The 19045-nt window shown below is 36.4% G+C and overlaps 1 long non-coding RNA gene across 1 annotated transcript; it reads right to left on the reverse strand.

Annotated features, from left to right (window-relative positions):
- Positions 1-831: 831 nt before the first annotated feature.
- Positions 832-17729, reverse strand: LOC142834359 (uncharacterized). The gene is made up of 3 exons (XR_012907570.1): positions 17688-17729; positions 14521-14680; positions 832-899 (listed from the first exon to the last, which is right to left on the reverse strand). It is a non-coding gene; the product is annotated as an uncharacterized LOC142834359 (long non-coding RNA).
- Positions 17730-19045: the final 1316 nt, after the last annotated feature.

Consider the following 19045-nt stretch of genomic DNA (forward strand, 5'->3'; position numbering starts at 1 on the left):
AAATTCCCAAACGATGCTTTTTAAAGATGTTAGACCCATATCTCTACCACCACCATTTTGTTGTCCTAGGAAAGCTGAAGTTGGGAAAACAGAAATAGTAGGTTTCTCTGAGAAGGTTTGTATATCATTTCGAATTTAAGAAGAATGATTTGACAAGATAAGTGTTGCTTTTGTGACTTAAGAGACTAAACTGTATTAGTTTGTGTGTTTGTTTGTTTTGTCTCCCTCAGTAAGGACATTGACTTCTCCTGCCATCCTACAAAATTCTTTAGTATTAGATCATTATCATAGAACATTAGAAAAATAAATAAAGTCTATTAAAAGAAAAGGACAATCAGTAGCATCTAAAGACTTGGGAGAGTGAGAAGCCTTCAAATTTCTCAGATACTCACAGGCAAGAATAGGTATGTTAAGGAAAGTAATACAGATATTTGATGGAAACAAGGAAAGAAGAAAGAAAAGACATGAAACAGTTTGAAGAAGGAGGGTCAAGAAAGAAAAGGAGGCAAGGGAAAATGCATTTGACATCTTAGAGTACTGTAAGGCTAGACTCGCCACTGAGCATGAATACTATACCTTGTGTGCAAAACTCATCATTGTTTAGGTTGCACACACTAATTATGCCTTTATTTTCTGTTGGTCCATTGTATGCCAAGTAGGTAAGAGTAAAGATACATTTTGAGCCACTTGGTTGCTAAGAGAGGCAATAAAGAGGTGATATTTTTGTCACTTTTGTGATTATTCTTTATGCAGAGACTTCAATTGTATGATACTTATATAGAAGTAGCAAAAAAAAAATCCAACATAGTTGGGTACATTCCTAAATCCTAGCACTAAAGATCTTGATGTAGGATGATCAGAAGTTCAAAGCCATCTTGAAATACATAGCAAGACCCCATCTGAAAAAAAAAAACAAATATAAAGCATATGTATAGGCATGAAAAAACTTTCCTTCATTTACTGTGTTTTCTAAGTGAAGGATTAAAAATAGTACACTCATTATTATTCTAAGATGGTCTACACTACCAATGAGGTGACATCCTCTAGAAGTTGGTATTAATTATCCCAAGCACTTTGCTATCCTGTCAAGCTCTTACACACAAAAAAATTGAGCCTTCTATATACATGTATAAACAGAATCACTCGACTTCGTAGAAGTAGATCTCAGTGGCCTGTTTATGTCTCTTCCTTCCTCTACTTTTCTCCAGGTTAATGATATACTTTCACAACTTCCATCTTCATTACACACCTTAAGATGCCTTCTTCACTCTTCTAGTAAGCTAAGATTCAATAAACTATAAGCAGCATGATTATATAAAGTCTGACAATATGTCATTCTTTGTCCTGCATACTTCATTCTAACCATTTGCAAGTGCTCTGGGCTTCTCTGTTGTTTCTGTGTACATTTCTACTCTTTTATTATCCAAAGATAACCTTTTTGCTTTTATAGCGGCTGTGCATTCCAGAACAGTACACTATAAAAACTCAGTAGAAAAGCATTTAAGGAGCTACTTCTTGGGAATGAATGAATGAATGAATGAATGAATGAACCTATCAAATGTAATACCATTTTTTACAGAGTCAAATCTCAAACTCAGGTGTTTTCAACCTAACTTCACAGTGCTACTGACTCTGTGAAAAATATCTATTCAAAGAGAGTACAGAGTTGAAAATATATTGTCGACACTGTCATTGGGATGTTAAAGAATAAATGGCTTTCCAGATTAGGATGTTTTATTTTATAACACCCCAGTCTATAATTTAACCAATATAAGGTCACAGAAAAAAAATACTGTAGCTGCAATTTTCCAGAAATTAATGACAAATAATTCCTGAGTATTTTTTAAGGTTTTGATTTTAGAGGTGAAACAAATGGATTATGGAGAATGAATGCAGTAGATCATTACACAATCGATCAGTCAGCATCTTTGCCTAAGCATTAAGGTTGCTGAGAGAATAGCTCAGATTTATAATAGCTGAATTTCATGCCAGCATAAAAACCATAACCTACCCTGAGTTATCATGATGCTGGGGAAAAAAGTATGGTGCCAATTTATCTATCCAATTGTTACATAAACAGAAACCCTATGAGAATATTGGCTGAACACCTTGATCACCTAATTCAAAATGTCTCCAAAAAGCCATACAAGAGTTTAGGGGGAAGTACTAAATTCTAGATAAAGACATATATAATTTAAGATAAGTACATATCACACATATTTCACTTCTTGCACTTGATCTATGTATTAGACATCTGAATCTGTCCACGAGGAGATAAAATATTCTGATTTTTCTCTGCTGCTGTCAAGATATCCTTTTACAGTTTCATTAAAACTACTATGTTTAAAAATATACCTTTCCCACGTTTTTCTCAAGAAATTTCTGGTCTAGTAAAATCATCCTGGCTTTCTGGCTAGAGGAGTCAGCCCTGTTATACACCAGCTATGTGAGTCTGGGAAGGCCCTGGGACTTGTGAACTATTCAGTAGCTGTTAATAATTACACTGCATCAGACATTGACACTCTACCTGCCAAAAGTCAGCGGCATTTTCTTCTGGCAAGAACTAGATGATAAACCATGTCTCAACATGGTCATATCTTGACGTTCCTGACAATTCCTTCACTTGGTAAGCAATCACTCAATAAATGACTTTAAGAGCTTATACGGGAGCAGAGGAGCAGACTCGTACAATGGAAGGGGGCTATGTTCTGCATGAATTTTTTTCTTAGTCTTTGAGAATTTTCTACATACATACAATGAATTTTAATCATATTTGTTCCTTATCCTCTCCGTAACTGCTCCCAGTTTCATGTCCCTTTTTATTTTTTTTATAGCCCACAGAGTCCAATCAGTGCTAGCCATATATACATGTATGTGGGGCCATCCACTGGCATGATAAACTTCTGAAACAAGTAACAATAGAACCACAGGTAGGATTTGGAGCTCAGGTGCTCTTCCCCCATCTTCACTGTAATGCTGACTGTCTTGGTCAAGCCTTGTCCTGAATTTACAACTCTAAGGGTATTGCCATGCCCTCCATTCACTATTTTGCTCAGACCTCCTGATATCTACCTCTTAAAATCACTCCACTCCCCCTTATGAAATACTCCATGAGGCTTGAGGGGAGAGGTAGGGTACAGATGCCCCATTGGGGCTGAGTTTTCTACCGGAACTCATTCTCTGCATTTTGACCAGTTGTGGATCTCTGTATTAACCACTGTCCACTGCTTAAACAGGTCTCTGATGATCAACATAGTTGACTACCCAGTCCTTCCTGGAAGAAAAGCCTCTTGCTTTAATGGATACAGTGCCAGTCTCTGATCCAGTGTAATTGCACAGAGAAGCTGACAGGGTTGACTCCTCTATGTAGAGAGCCAGCATAATTTTACTATACCAGAACCTACTTGAGAAAAATGTGTGGGAAAGGTACTGCTCTAATCTTTGGTTATAGAGATATCTATCAGAAGGAGCTTGTTACTATGTCCATTTAACAAAATAATGAGTTTACTTATTCTGACTTCTACTCCCAACTCATTACTGATGTGGTTTGGATTACAACATGAGTGAGTATTTTGACTATTGAGCAACTGAAATGTTGTGATTAATAGTCTGGAAGTTAACCTAACATGGCTAATACAACTATAAGTGTCCACTTTAAAGAGTTATGGAAGTATAATGTAAGTTTGTAGCTGTAAAAACTTAGTAGACCTTACTGTCTGACACTTTGGTCTTGGCTAGTTCTTTTCCACCATTCACCAGGGAGAGTCATTTATATCCCAGGTATTTCGTCCTTCTGTCTTTGACTTCCAGACTCTTTTGCAGTTATGTGTAAAATGATCAAAACCTAGGAATGGTAACCCACTGTATAATGACAATATGAAGTCTTTCCCTAAGGCATCTATCTTTATTATTGATGCTATCATTTTGTGTTGCCTGTCACCCAGCTCTTTTAGATGCTTTCAGATAAATAATTTGAAGAAGATACTAGAAAGAATGTGAGGTAGAACATTATTTAAATGCATACTGTAAAACAGAAGCTCTTACATATTTTTCCTGTGTACCAAGAAATGTATGGCAATTATACCAAAATATGCAAGTAAGAAAGAGGAAGCCAGTGCCCTCCTGTACCTACAGACAATGAGTGGCATAGGAAGCTACCGATAGGTGACCCAACTCTTACTAAACTAGGTGTGAAGTCATCCCAAATGAGTCATGGTGCGGTGGGAAATAGTCTATTTAGGGAAACTCAATATCAACAGAAAATAAACAATACTGAGAAGTAGACATTGCTCTAGATTAAGAGAATTTGTAGTAGAAATGCCCTGAATTTTATGCTGTATTATTCAGTATGCATGCCATAGTTTGGAGTGATTATTTTATTTAAGTGGTTCTTATAAATATATATGTGTGTGTGTGCGTGTGTATGTGTGTGTGTGTGTGTGGTATATTATCATTAAGACAGTTCTTCTTTCACAGAGTTAGTTTCAAAGTCCTAAGAGCCATAACTTATATTTTAAAACGGGTAGGTTCCTGAACATTGAAAATCCAAATAACTGTGCCATTTTGTACTTGGGGTCTGCTATCTATGTCTCTTTTTATGGAAAGTCTACTATGAAGCAGCCTCCAATAAATAACCTTGAACATCTGTTTCATTGGTGGCAGCCCTATGAAACAGTGTCTATCACCTCACTGCATATGTGAGACCAAGAACAAAAGAGGTGGACAGACAAGCCTTTTAGTAAGGATATGTTTCAAGTAAATGCCTACAGCATCCACAGAGCTATAATGTGTAACCCAGAGAGAACGCAACGCTGCTCACAGCGCTGGAGAGGATCCTAGCCTCCTGCTTGTAACCACTCAGAAGCCTCTTCTCCAAGCCACTTCCATTGTCTGTTTCTGTGGAAGAGACTGTCTGATCCTTAAACATGTCTTTGCCTTGGTCACGTTTCTTCCTCTCCCAAAACAATATTAGAAGTAACATGGCTGATTCTAGACATAAAATTAAAAAATTACATAGAAAATCCAAATTATCTAACCAGCAACTTAACAGTACGTTTGATTTGGGTACCAAGTGAATCAATATCTTAAGACAGAAACTTGAAAGTCTGCCATGGCATTTTTAAGCCTTGTAGAGCCTAAAGAGAAATTATGAGTGCTACTTTTTCTTAGATACTCCTCTCTCTGTGGGAAGGGCTCCTGCATGGCCAGTTGACTTCACGCATATCAGGTTTACTCCCCCAGCTCATGAACCCAATCTCATCACATCCTCCTGGAAGGGGCCACACCAGCCTCCTATTAGAGGTTAGCTCTATGTTAGTACTATTCTAGGACTCTTATACCAGAGTTCTAGCTAATATTCTTTGAAACTGTCTATAGCTACTACTTAATACAAGTACATGTTGAAAAAGCTATGTAGCCATCAAAAGAATAAAGTAGATTTATATTAAATTGTATACTGGTAAATAGAGGATGTAGTATGTTCTATGCATGAGGAAAGCATATATAAACATACATAAATATGTATAAATAAACATACATAATGGTTTGCCTTTTCTTTCCTGCAATTGGAAGATTGAACCCAGGGCATTGTGTATGTTAGGTTTGTTTTTAAATGGACAAAAATTCCTGAAGAATAAACAAAGCATTGGTTAAATGGGATTTCTTGAACCATAGATAAATGAAGGTCACAAAAAGACTTGCTACAATGTAGTGAGTGTTAATTAAATAACTTTTGTATAATTTTGACTTCAGATTTATGGGGAAAAAGTTGGTCTTTTTTTTTTTTGGATTTTCGAGACAGGGTTTCTCCGTAGCTTTTTTGGTTCCTCTTGGTTCCTGTCCTGGAACTAGCTCTTGTAGACCAGGCTGGCCTCGAACTCATGGAGATCCACCTGCCTCTGCCTTCCGAGTGCTGGAATTAAAGGCGTGCGCCACCACCACCCGGCAAAAAGTTGGTCTTTTACTATAAAAATATAAAATTTAAAATCAATTTTAAATCAAAAGATGCAACACAAATGGCTGGGAACATTTAAAAACACAGTCAACATATTTAGCCATCAATGAAAGGCATAGCTTAGAAACATTACTTATAGATCTCATCTTACCCTAGTCAGAACAGCGAAATATTGTGTAGAAAATCAAACTTAAAGAGGCTGTAAATGAAGAAAACAGAGAAGAGAACAGCACAGGTTTTATATCTGATTTTATATAACATAAAAATAAGGTAAATCTTTACCACATTGTCTAAACCTAAATTACTTTTTTAAAAGAATATTATTATTATTTGTTTGCACGTGTCTGTATGTGCACATACTCAGGAAGGTCAGATGGGTGTGGGTGGAAAGCCCTGGTACTTAAATAACAGATAGCCGTGAGCTACCAGGTGTGGCGACTGGGAATCAAACTCTGGTCTTCAGGAAGAGCAGAGATGCTCTTAACTGCTGAGCATCATTCTAGCACAGTCCCCATTATTCTTAATAATGTATTCTGTTGGGAAAACGTCTTTCTACTATCACTTAAACATTTAATGCTCTCAACACAGAGTCAAATGTTTAGTCTTCACTAAAGAGTAATGCTAAACAGACTGAAAGATGAAAGTTCAAATACTTAAAGATAATCAAGATTCTTGATAGCAAGATTATATATCCAAGTAGTCTGAGAATTTTCTGACATTGACAACTTGTTATTACAGAAATCATACATGTTGATCTTTATTTAGTTAAAGGTGACTTAACACTTTTGATTATGAGCTTGTGTGTTCTTTTAAAAAAATAAAAACAAGTAGAACCACACTAGCCAGACTTTCAAAAAACCGTTAAAACCAATACTCCTCAAATTTTTTCCACAAAATAGAAACAGAAAGGAATATTTCCAAATTCATTTTATGAGATCACAGTTATCCTGACAACCAAACTACATAAAGACCCAACAGAGAGAATTACAGATCAATTTCCCTTAGGAACACAATATAAAAATACTCAATAAGATACAAGAAAACTGAATCCAAGAACATACCAAAAACATTCACCATGATCAAGAAGGCATCATACTAAAGATGCAGGAATGGTTCATTATACAAAAACTAATAAATGTAATTCACCACATAAACAAACTATAAAAAAACGTGGCTATCTCATTAGATCCTGAAAAAAAATCTTTGACCAAATATAACCCCTTACATGATAAAAGTTCTGGAGAGATTAGAAATACAAAGAATATAACTCAACATAATAAAGGCAATTTACAGTAAGCCTATAGCCAACATCAAATTAAATAGAGAAAAACTCAAAGCAATTCCACTAAAATCAGAGAACTCAATTTTACTTAGTCATAGCAGAGCAGAGATCACAATACTTAAAGGTATATGAGATGGGAGGTATTGTTGTGGCTATCTTGTGATATACTAAAACCCTTTTATGCCTTATAGGCTTATATATGCATTAAGGTGTTAACATGCCAGAACTTGAAGACAATGAATGGCCTTTGGAATAAGACTTTGGTTTAGTTTTGTATGTCCATATTTTTTCTAGTTATCTTTTTTCTTCCTTCCTTCCTTCCTTCCTTCCTTCCTTCCTTCCTTCCTTCCTTCCTTCCTTCCTTTCTTCCTTTCTTCTTTCTTGTCTTTCATGTGTATGAGAGCTTACTCTGCATGTACAACTTTATGCCAGCAGAGGGCATCAGATCCCACTATAGACTCTAATGAGCCAACCATATGGTTGCTGGGAATTGAACTCAGGACCTCTAGAAGAGCAGCCAGTGCTCCTAACCACTGAACCGTCTCTCCAGCCCCTAGTTAACTATTTTCATGACACCATCTTTTTTTAATGTTGAATATTAAACATAAAACCTTCACAAGAGGAAACATTCTGTGAATAAAAAGATGAGTGTGCAAAGTCATGTCTTCCAGCACAAATAGGCAACCCTTCTTAAATTTTGTTTTCACTGCCCCCTCATCTCCACAGGGAGTAGAAATGGTTAACATCTTCGTGTCATACGAAGCCTGGTTTCAAGCTGACATACCTTATGCTGTGTGTAGCCATACATAAACCTCAATGTTATAGTGGGAAGAGAGGTACAACTTAGTTTTTATAGAGACATTTTAAAAATTTGCAACATAAATTAAATTAAACATTTATGCCAGAGATAACAGAATGAAGATAAATAGCTACCGGGAAGAATGCACTCAATAAAACTCAATCACGATAATGCAAACTGTTGTCAAAAGGGTAAATGCAAGTTAACTTTCAAAAAGTTTTGCTTCATGATCCATGGAATTAATAACTCATGTCACGAGCACTGAAAAGTGAGTGTCTCTTAATATTCTTTGCTATTCCTTTGTGTTGTCATAAGCGTCTTTGTTTATATATTGTCCATCTTTCTTGCAAAGGGTCCTTTCGGAGTTAAAAATATAATTATATTTTCTCATCTAATTAAAATGTCAATCAGTTACTTTGGCATATTAAATATAATGGCTGTTACCCAAGTATTCTTTCCATTTAGATTCTGATCATTTTACCATGTCACTCAAAAAAAATTATTTCTAGACTTTGCAACTTGTCCAAGACTTTCCCCTTATTAGCATAAAACATCTTAGAGCCCTGCTCTAGCACTTCATCTACTGCGGGAAATGATCGGGATAATAAACAGCTGGAAACCAAAATGGGAGGTACTGGCGGAGGAAAAAAACAGATTAACAATTATACGAAACGAATCTTAACTTCCTCGTCTACCACCCCTTATCATTTTTATTTTGTTTTATTGAACTAGAACTGAAAAGAAAGTTTCAGAGAAGTTTACTAGGAGATAATATTTTACTTTCTGATGTTTCTCTTCCTCTGTCTCTTGTTTGTATGTATTCTACATGTGTGAACATGCCATCCACATACTTGAACATGAAATAAAATGGAAGGCAACAAGGAAGACCTTCAATGCACATTTGTTTAGCGGCCAGAGGTTAGCATTGAATGTCTTCCTTATTGCTTTCCACCTTTTAGAAAGAATACACTTTTTTTATTAATTAAATTTGTTCTTGGAAATTTTCACTTTTATTTACTGAAACCAGAGTCTGCTGCCAGTATCCCATCTCCACCCCTGAGGGATTGAGAGGTCTGCCACATCTGCCCAACTGTTATGTGTTCTAGGATCTCAATTCTGCCCACATGTGTGCACCGAACATCTCCCCCCACTGACATCATTCTTTTTATTAAACCACCCTTTCCATGCTTTTACTTTATTTCCCTTTTCCGTGTTGTCTGTCCTATTTATAGCATGCAATAAACAGACCTACAGCCATGTTCATTTTTAGTTGTTCTCATTTGTCTTAACATTTTCAATATATTTTTGAAGCTCCAAGGTACCAAATGCATTAGAAAAATGGGGGTGGAGTTCATATCTCCATTTTCTTCCCTCAAACCCTCCAGTCTTGGTGATCCTTCCTTCCACCTCATAAGATTTTCTTCATCTTCTTGTCACTTTGAATTCTTACCTAGATACAAAGACTTTCCTTTTCTACAGACAGTAACTTGCTTTAAAGCAAACTAAAGTGTTATCCCCAACACCCACACACCCCAAACACACTCACACACCTCCACACACACACACACACACACACACACACACACACACACACACACACACACACTCCACAACATGGGTATTGCTGTTTCTTTTCTAACAATCCTCCATTCAAAAAAAATTGTTTTAAAGCACAAGAAGAAAATATTTTTATACTTAAGGTTGTATGCCGTAGAGTGTCTATGTTTAGCCCTACTGAAAATGACAGGTTTTCACTCAGAGGAGACCACATCTGAATGAGAAGTGTGAAGGACCTGCTGTGTAATTGCTGGCCTAGTGCAGGCGTTGAAAATGAGCCTGAAAGTCGACATGGCCGCAGCTCCTAGCCAGAGCTAAAATCTTCACATTTAGATGAAGAAGCATAAAGGAAATCCAGAAGAGTGATAAATCCGGGGTCCCTCTAATCCGCAGGATGCTCCTAACTGCTCATGGGCAACTGAACCCCAAGAGTATGACCCCCTAATTCCTGGAAAATATGAATGAATGAGGTTTAAGCAAAAACCACGAGTGCTGTGATCATATTACAAAGTTTGCTCACTTAAAGAGCAATATAAAATAGCCAACCAATTCATTATACTTACTCATCGACAGTGTTTATGGAGAAACATGTTAGTTTCACACTGGTGGACTGTGGTCTAGAACAATGATGACATTTGGCTACTGTACCTCAGAGAAAAACCCAAGTGCTCAGCTTGCCCTCTGAAGTTTGTGACGGGAAAAAGTGCCTGTTCAGGAGAACAGCTCTTACTGAAGATTAATGTCAGTATGCTACCACTTTTTGTCTCAAAATATTTCAAGAGTAGCTGCTCCCCTTTTCAATTCCATCTCAGCACTGGCGCATGCACTTAGAGGGGAAACTGTGAACAGCTGCTTCAGTATGTTGTATTCTGTTTCATAAATATTTTTGTGTAATCTCCCTGACCTCAAGATGGGTCTCCTTGCATTCCAGTGAAAATGTTTAAGGACTGGGGCATTCAAAGCTCAGGCCAATTTGGCCAAGAGATTTAGTCCAACTCAGTTGCAATTTCCAAAATGGAAACCATTCAGTGTTAAAGAAGTCAGAAGCCGTGTCAGAATAGCCCTGAGTCTGGAGGTCAGTTCTAAGAGAATCTAACAAGAGCTCTTTTGTCTGAGTATTTTCCAAGACAAATCCTGCAGTGCAGAAACAGTCTGCGCAGCTACAGCTGTCTGCCTTCCTTAATAAGAAACTCTCCGTATCTGACAAGGATCCAGTAACTGACAAGTATGAAATTAATTATTCTATTAAACTGCCCTTTTATAATAAAAATGAGTGCTTCTCAGTTTCCTGACTCCAATCCTTTACTCATTCAATTGCTGCCTGAAAGTTTAGTGTTCGACAAATCTTCTCATCTACTTGGTATTCTTGCTCAAAAAAGAATGGAGAACTATATTAAATATTGTTACAACACCTCTAAAAGACAAATAGAAGAGTAAACATAAAGATAACCAAGGTTTTAAACTCAAATAAGTATTTTATGCTGTTTTGTATTAAAATCTCTATCTCATATATATCTTAAACTCTTGATATTATTGGGTATAGGACAGATTACTATATAGACTATCATAAAATAAGTACTTAAAAATGTGCACAGGATTCTTTAACTCAAAAATTGTATTATTTACCTGGCACTTCTAAATGTAGTCTCCTTGAGATTTTATAGAAGAAAATTAAGATCATTTTAATTGAAAAAATACAATTTTTGCCTTAACTTGAAATATTCCAACTCCCTATTGAAACTTCAGACATAGCAATGTCAGTTGCTTGTACTATAGTCTTATTTGTGTTGAGTCTGTGTTCAAGAAAATGTGACATTTTCTTGCCAATAATAACTGATTATTGAGTTGCTTGAATAGATTAGTCCTTTGCTTATACTATATTGACCCTTCAATTTAATGAAGTAATCAAAAATAACAGACCTCCAAAAATGAGCAAACAGCTCCAGAGTCATCCATCAGTGCCAAAAAGGGAGAAACAGTTAGGATATGCTTTTCTTGTTTGCAGAAATACAAAATGCATTTTTATTATCTGTTTGCTCTGTACCGTGAAGAATTTTTAAAGCAGTAGAAATGGTTCCAATTCAGAGAAAACTTGCTAGTAAGAGAATGATGAATAAAATTATCAAAAGGCAAGTCAACAAATGTAGAGAAGCATTTTTCTGCAAACGTCTTCGAGTCCATGGGTGCTATGGTAGATGGTAACCTTGGTGACTCTGAGGTCTCTGATACTGCAGCTGTTTCTAAAATAACAAACTAATGGATCCTTTGTTCTAAGCAGGGATGATGGCTGTTCATCAAATAGAGCATAGCAAGAATGGAAAACTAGACAGCGAGAAGGCTAAGGGACACAGAAGAGGAAGCATTTTGGAAATGTTCATATTTCCCTATGAATCTCTGTCATATACATGTGACTGAAAATCCAAAGAAAACAGTGAAGTAGCTACAGCAAGCCATGCCATGTTTCTGCCATTTTGAGAAAGAGGTGACTTGGAGGATTTAAGAACAACTGAAGTGTGGTGTCTCACGCTTAAAGGATGCTTGGTGTGATCCTGCGGTCACACAACCCTGTCTCTCAGATGACCCCACACCTCACATGCCCATGATGCCAAGCATGTATTTATTTCAAATCAGGAAAACTACAAGTGACTTTTCATGGGAGGAAAGAGCCAGTTCAACATTTTACTGAATGTCTTTCATTCTCAGTCAAAAGAGTTATTCCTACATTACTTAGCAGACAGAGGTCATTTTTACTAATGGGTATGTGTGATTCCCAAAGAAATAAAGATTTTTGAGCAACAACAACACTGCCTCAAAGAATAAGATCACGGTCACGCAGCAACTGTGTGATGTTTATAATAAAAATAAAAGAAGATATTTGTCCTGAATCCTCCTGGCAAGGGAAACATGATGATTCAGTAAATTCTAAGGTGCATCTCATTTGCTGCCAGGGGTCAATAACCAGAGCTATAATTCAACCCTGCTGTCAAAGGGCTCCCCTCTAGTGCCCACGAGGCATAACGAAGTAGAAGAGAAAAATCATTCCAGGGCTCAGTATAAAAATAAAATATGTATTTTTCTAGAATATTGATTTTTTTCATTGAATAATACAAAATTATATTATCAAAAAGAATTCTCACTGAAGCTATAGCAATGTCTGTTTATTACTGAATGCTATGACCACTTTTGAACTTAAGCTTTGTCTTAATAAAATTTATATACATTGATCACATTTGTCGAGTAAGGATCTATAGACGCAAATTAATTGAGTTGCCATAAATCTGATTATTGAGCTTAATATTGGTCAAAATTTTCATGATCAAATTTCATATGTGTTGTCTACTCAGAGACAAACTTTTAAACAAATGCAAACTTGCTATAGCATTTAGAAAAAAAGATTAATTGTCCTGCCCAGGCTCAACATTAAAAGACCCTTTCAGTTAGTTATATTTTCTATGATTTCAAACTTTACTTAAAAAGATAAAAGAAAAAGAGCAATGGCTTCATATTTTCTATTAGTGGTTTTCTCCGAAAAAAAAAGCATTACAGGTTCCAGGAGCTAAACGACCAACTGTTTGGAAACAGCAACACGTGACACTCCCAGTTTCACGCATTCTTACTTGATTTAATGAATGAGGCAAACAAGGAACAAGCAGAGTGGTCAAATGACAAATTGAGAGTCCCCAAAACGAAAGATGTGTAAGCAAAGTACAGCAGATTCCTCCTATCTCTATATATTAAACTGAGAGGATAACAAGACAACAGTGAAGGATGTGTAAAAAATCACTAGGTGCAAGCAAAGAGCTGAGTGGAAGAATGCTGACAGACGGGAAATGGCAAGAAAAGATGGATGAGACAGGTTGACAAGATACACTTGCATGGTGAGCTTCTTTAGTGTGCAACTTATTTATTTTATGGCCTTATTAGTAATACAATTGAAATGCTTTGATCTGATTACATCCCTGAGTATTCAAATTACATTTCTTTTATTAGAAGCAATAAACCAAGTCCTTTTTTATCCCCCTCTTTTTTTATTCAATAAAGAATAAAGTTAAATGCACACAGGGAGAAAATGAGAGCATTTCACTCAAGGGAACTCAGGGCTGCTATTTGGAGCATTTCCAGAAGATTAAGTTATAACATTGGGAATTTATGGCTTCTAGGACTTGAGCAGCTTATTTTGTAACTGCATTTCATCCTTGGGGTTGATGTGCATTTAAAGAAAAAAAGTGTTCTGCTAACTATATTAGCTTTCTACATAATGAAGAATCCATGCATAGAAGCCCTTAACAGCTAACTGGCAGTACACTGCAATTCACTGAGCTTGTGAAGTTATTCCTTTTCTGCCTCGTCGAAGAAAAAATGCCCCAACAGCCTATGTATTCATCCCATGACTCAAAATTATGAATTTCACTTCCACTTTTAAACTTCTGCCATGTTATTGTTATATACGAATGTGAATGCTATTAAAATAGATAGATACATTAGGCCCAGGAAATAGCTAGTTCGGCTCAACATTGCTTCTAATGCACTAGAGTCAGAGAGTATGAGATCACAGCACAGCATACTGCATATGTAGAACTCTGTTTTGCAAACTGTGATTAGCACTCCTCTTCACCTACTCCTAAAAGGTAAGCTTCTATTGTGGTCAGCCTCTCTGGTCTCCCTCTGAATATCTGTGGCGGGTGGCAGAGGGATAATCATCATGTTAAAACGACAACCAAATATTTCATATTTCAACTTGGAGACATATAAGTACATAGTAGTATCCCGGGAGATAGAAAACACATAATAACGTTAGCACTGAGACATGCTACAACAGTTTCACCTGATGGACATGAAATTTGGACATTCTCTTTGATATTAAAACAGAGGTGAATACATTCTTGGGTAAAATGAAAAATGTGTATGAATTTTATAAACATTACATACCTTCCAAACAGTGCTTAGGATGTTTCATTTGTCAGGCTACGAAGGCATGCCTTCACTGTCCTTGATGTTCAGAGGATTCTTGAGAGCACAGGTGCAGGAGTACTAGCCTGGGGTGTGCTGTTTGCTTTATTAGCTGTGTGAATTTGAGCTATACTTCCTCCTATTTGTCAACAGAAAAATAAGATGACCCCAGAAATCCTTCAAGTGTAACGTTAAGCTCCATCTATATCCTCCATGTCCTTATGGGTAAAAGTGTGGGCAGTGAGTGGTTAGGAAAAGGAAAGCATGGATGTGTTCTGTTGTTTGAGATAAAGGAAGATATCTGCTCTGAGATTACTAGGTGGAAGAAGCCAGTATCATGATGCAGCAGGGTTGTTGTTGAAAGCTAACACTGAGTCTGTTCTATGCCTCATTTTAACTAATTGTTATTATTAAATTATTTTCATTGTACCGAAAACACTAAGAATTATACATCACTGGATGATTGAAACACCCATAGGCAGGGAAATAAATTGATGCTGCCTTGGCAACAAAGTTTCAGAGGTTTGCAAGTTTTTTCCAGACAGACTCAGACAAAACTGGAAGGTACTTAGAGTCATGAGTTCAGAGACCCAGCAACCTCCCCCACTAATGCTGTCAGTCAAAAAGAGACACAAAGAACAGATATGGAGAGGGATAAAAGAAAAGGGGAACCATTTCCTAGATCCCTACATCTTCTGAGTGTCCATTTTCAAAACAAATTCTGAATTACTGTTAAAAACATGAAAATTCTTGCACAAGAAGATCACAGGAGTCAAGTCTGTGGAGGTTCCCCTCTCTACTTGGTCCAACCCAGGTCTCTCTGCTTCCCGTGCAAAGATCCACTAACCCCTACTCCCATCATCACAGGAAGAGCTCCTTCTATAAGCATGCCTTCCTCACCTTGAAAAACTGAAATCTCTCTAAAACTGTCAGCCAAAGCAAACTCTTTGTCTTTTAAGTTGTTTCTGTCAACTGTTTAAGTTGTTGCTTATTTGTTTGTTTGGGTGGTTTGTTTTCATTGCTCTCAGTGACATAGCAATACAATTCCTGGCCAGAAACGATGAATTCTGTGTCACATTCTAACCAGTTTCACCAGTATTATCACTGACATAGAGGAACTTGATTTACATCAGTAGAAACCCTTCAATAATTTCTCCCAAACCTCCACCATGTCTAAGGGCTTTGCTGCCTTAGGGCACAGCATCCTTGAATGTAGAGTGGGTGTGTCTCATTGTACGCCTCCCTTCCATGTGTATCACAGAAGACTTCAGACTCACCAAATACTCACTTTCCACCAGCCACTCTATTCCCACCTTTATATTTGACAACTTTCCTTATCAAAATGGTTTCTCAATTAGAGTCTGAGTCACTAAATCATTGAGAACTTCACTCTTATGAATCTCAATGATCTTTCATTTCCCTCAAAAAGCCTCCTGAAAGCATCCCAAAGTACTGTGACTCCAAAATCTTGTGCCTCTAAAGCCCAGTTTAACTCATACAATGACTCCTAAATTCTTATACATCTACCTTCATCAGTCCTTAGGACCAAGTCTATTCTCATGCATTACATTCAATAGCTATACATATTAAATAAATGATTAACCAATTTTACCTATTTATTATCAAAGATAGCTCACTCATTTCTTAACAGCTTTCTGCCAAATGGGCCTTTTAATCTTTATAATTAATATGAGTATCATTTCACCATTGAATTGATATCCTTCCAGTTAACAGGGGAAAGACTTGACATCTTCCAATTCATCAAGAAGAACAGAAAAATACTGTTGGAACTTTTCAAATGCATATAATCTCAGACCCTTTCCTTTTTCTGAAGCAGTGAATCACAGGCTGGCTAAAAGACCTCTGGGAGGTTTTCAGACAATAGGGACATGGAAGATTTTCATTCCTTTTAAAGAGGAATAACCCTTGTATAACACATTTCTTGTGATGACATACAGAATAACATAAATCAAGAAAGATTTCGGATAAAACTATTTCAGCATCAATATTTAGTGAACTTATTTCTACAATGAAGGACATAAATTCATTTTTTCTAGACTTTTTAAGCCAAAGCACTGTCCATATCTCCGATAGTTTTTCAGCTCCAGCAATACCTTGACCTATGGTAGGCACTACTGAGTTCAACTTCAAGGTGCACAGCTTTGCCTCGGTGTTGTTGGTCTGTGGGGGACTTTTCTAGCCATAGATTTCCTCTTCTTTCTACTTACCTCTCTAATTTTCTGTTCTTTATTACCTATTCTCTAAGAACCTATGCTGAAAAATATAAAGTTCCAGAAATATCGTGTTTCTAAGATATAAAACACCATCATCATAAAAAAAATTACCCAGTGGGAAACCAAATGAGAACTATGGGAGACTCTCAAAAAGATATTCAACCACTTATCTCATCAAGAAAAGCAAACCTAACAAGAAAATTAATTTTTAAAATGAATTTTTGTGCTGAATGTATCTTTTGATTTTTTAAAAATTCCAGATAATTACCAAGAAAATAGTTCTTTGAGCTCTGAAATGATTAGTAACCATATAGAGAAAAATACACCTTAACTTTGCCGTTTTAAAATATCAATTGGTGAGCCGGGCGGTGGTGGCGCACGCCTTTAATCCCAGCACTCGGGAGGCAGAGGCAGGCGGATCTCTGTGAGTTCGAGACCAGCCTGGTCTACAGAGCTAGTTCCAGGACAGGCTCCAAAGCCACAGAGAAACCCTGTCTCGAAAAACCAAAAAAAAAAAAAAATATATATCAATTGGTGCTGTAGAGACATTGTTCATTTTAATATTTAAACAAGAATTTGAAATGCATTCCTTCCATACATTGGAATGTATAAAGTCATTATAGGTATTGTTGATGAAAATGTTGCCCAGGAGCTAGCTCTAGGGTCAGTTAGTTAAACAAAAAATTAGCAAAAAGAAAATAAAAAAGAGTTTTGCCAGGCAGAATGAGAGTTTTAGTTTCCCACTGGGTAAATCAGAAGAGCAAGAAATAAATGACAGAGATGAAATATCTGTGGGACACATCTAAGGGGAAAATGTAGACATTTCTGAGTGCAACAAAGAACACTTGCCTTGAACATATTTATGAACAAGTTGTAACCCTTCAGCATTTTCCAAATGACAATGAATAAAACTTATCTGAAAAGAGGCTGGGAAGATTATTTGCAAGAATCTGGTGCTTATCCCATGGTACTGGAGTCGTTCCGAGGAAAGGCATCTGCCGTCACCAGTATCAGCATTCCCTCAGACGAAATCTCAGAATGCAATCTGTGACAAATGTTTTCTTTGAAAACATAGAACTATTAAACTGCATGTAGTTTGTGGTTCATTTTACTTAGTTGTGCATGAACATGCTCATTATATACTAATTCTCAACACCAAAAATTAACAACATATATGTCTATGATTATGGAAGGGCAAGAAATGTAAATATTTTTATTTCAACTAGTACTACATGAAGAATTTTACCTCCAGCACTTGCTGCAATTTCCTAGCACTTCAGTGAGGTGGGATTTATCAGTCCCACTCCAGAACTAGAAGGTGAGTACCATTAGGCATTTAAACAAATGGCCGGACGCCTCAGCTACGCAGTAGAATGAAAACTGAAATCTTCTAAAGATGTGACCAATCCACTCTATCACGTGCCTTCAAGCTCCTTTGAATTGTTCTCTAGGAGTCATTACAGAAATGAATAATAACCTCAAAATGACCATGGTGACCAAGGAGTCTATAAACCTTAAATTAAAATTCTTGAAATTTGAATCTTCAAATTGCAAACTTTCTTCACAAATTTTATTTCCAATTCAAGAACACAAAGGAATCGTTATTTCCCAATGCTTATTTATGCAATATGATTTTACATGGCTTTCAGGACTTCTGCAATCTAGTTTAGTACAAGTAGAGTTTCTATAAATAAAATACTTTCTTATATAGTACTGTGATATGTATTTGAAAGCTTCAATGTAGAAAATTTCTGAAGGATATATAAGTAATTTTGAAGTTATTGGGTTTTTTTTTTTGATAAAACAGCAGCGACGTGATTTTTTTCTTCTTTTCTCATTTCCTTCCTCCCTTTCTTCTCTCTTTCCTTGCATGCCACAGTGATTTTGTCACATCTGAATGATCATCCCAAGATTCCTGCCTACTAAAAAGACTTTCTTTCCTAATCCAATAGAATAAACAAATGTCTGGGATCAGAGAGTACAACAAGGGCTTCTGCATCCCTTTTATGTCATTCATCATTGAACTAATAATGCAAGGTCATTCTAGTTTAAATTTCTCTTGGCTAATCACATCTCCACATTTACTTATAGATGAAATAAATTTAAAAATATCAAGGAATCCTAAGTATTCTTAAATGACAAGAAATTTTGTTTTCCTTATATTTTCTCTCTATATAGAAAGTTCCAATAACATCAAAATGACACCGGAAGTAGAAAAGCCTTGGTGGTAATTTTTATCAGAGTTTATTTAATCCACCCTTGTCCATAAG

Source organism: Microtus pennsylvanicus, chromosome 13, assembly GCF_037038515.1.
Source record: "Microtus pennsylvanicus isolate mMicPen1 chromosome 13, mMicPen1.hap1, whole genome shotgun sequence".
NCBI lineage: Eukaryota > Metazoa > Chordata > Mammalia > Rodentia > Cricetidae > Microtus > Microtus pennsylvanicus.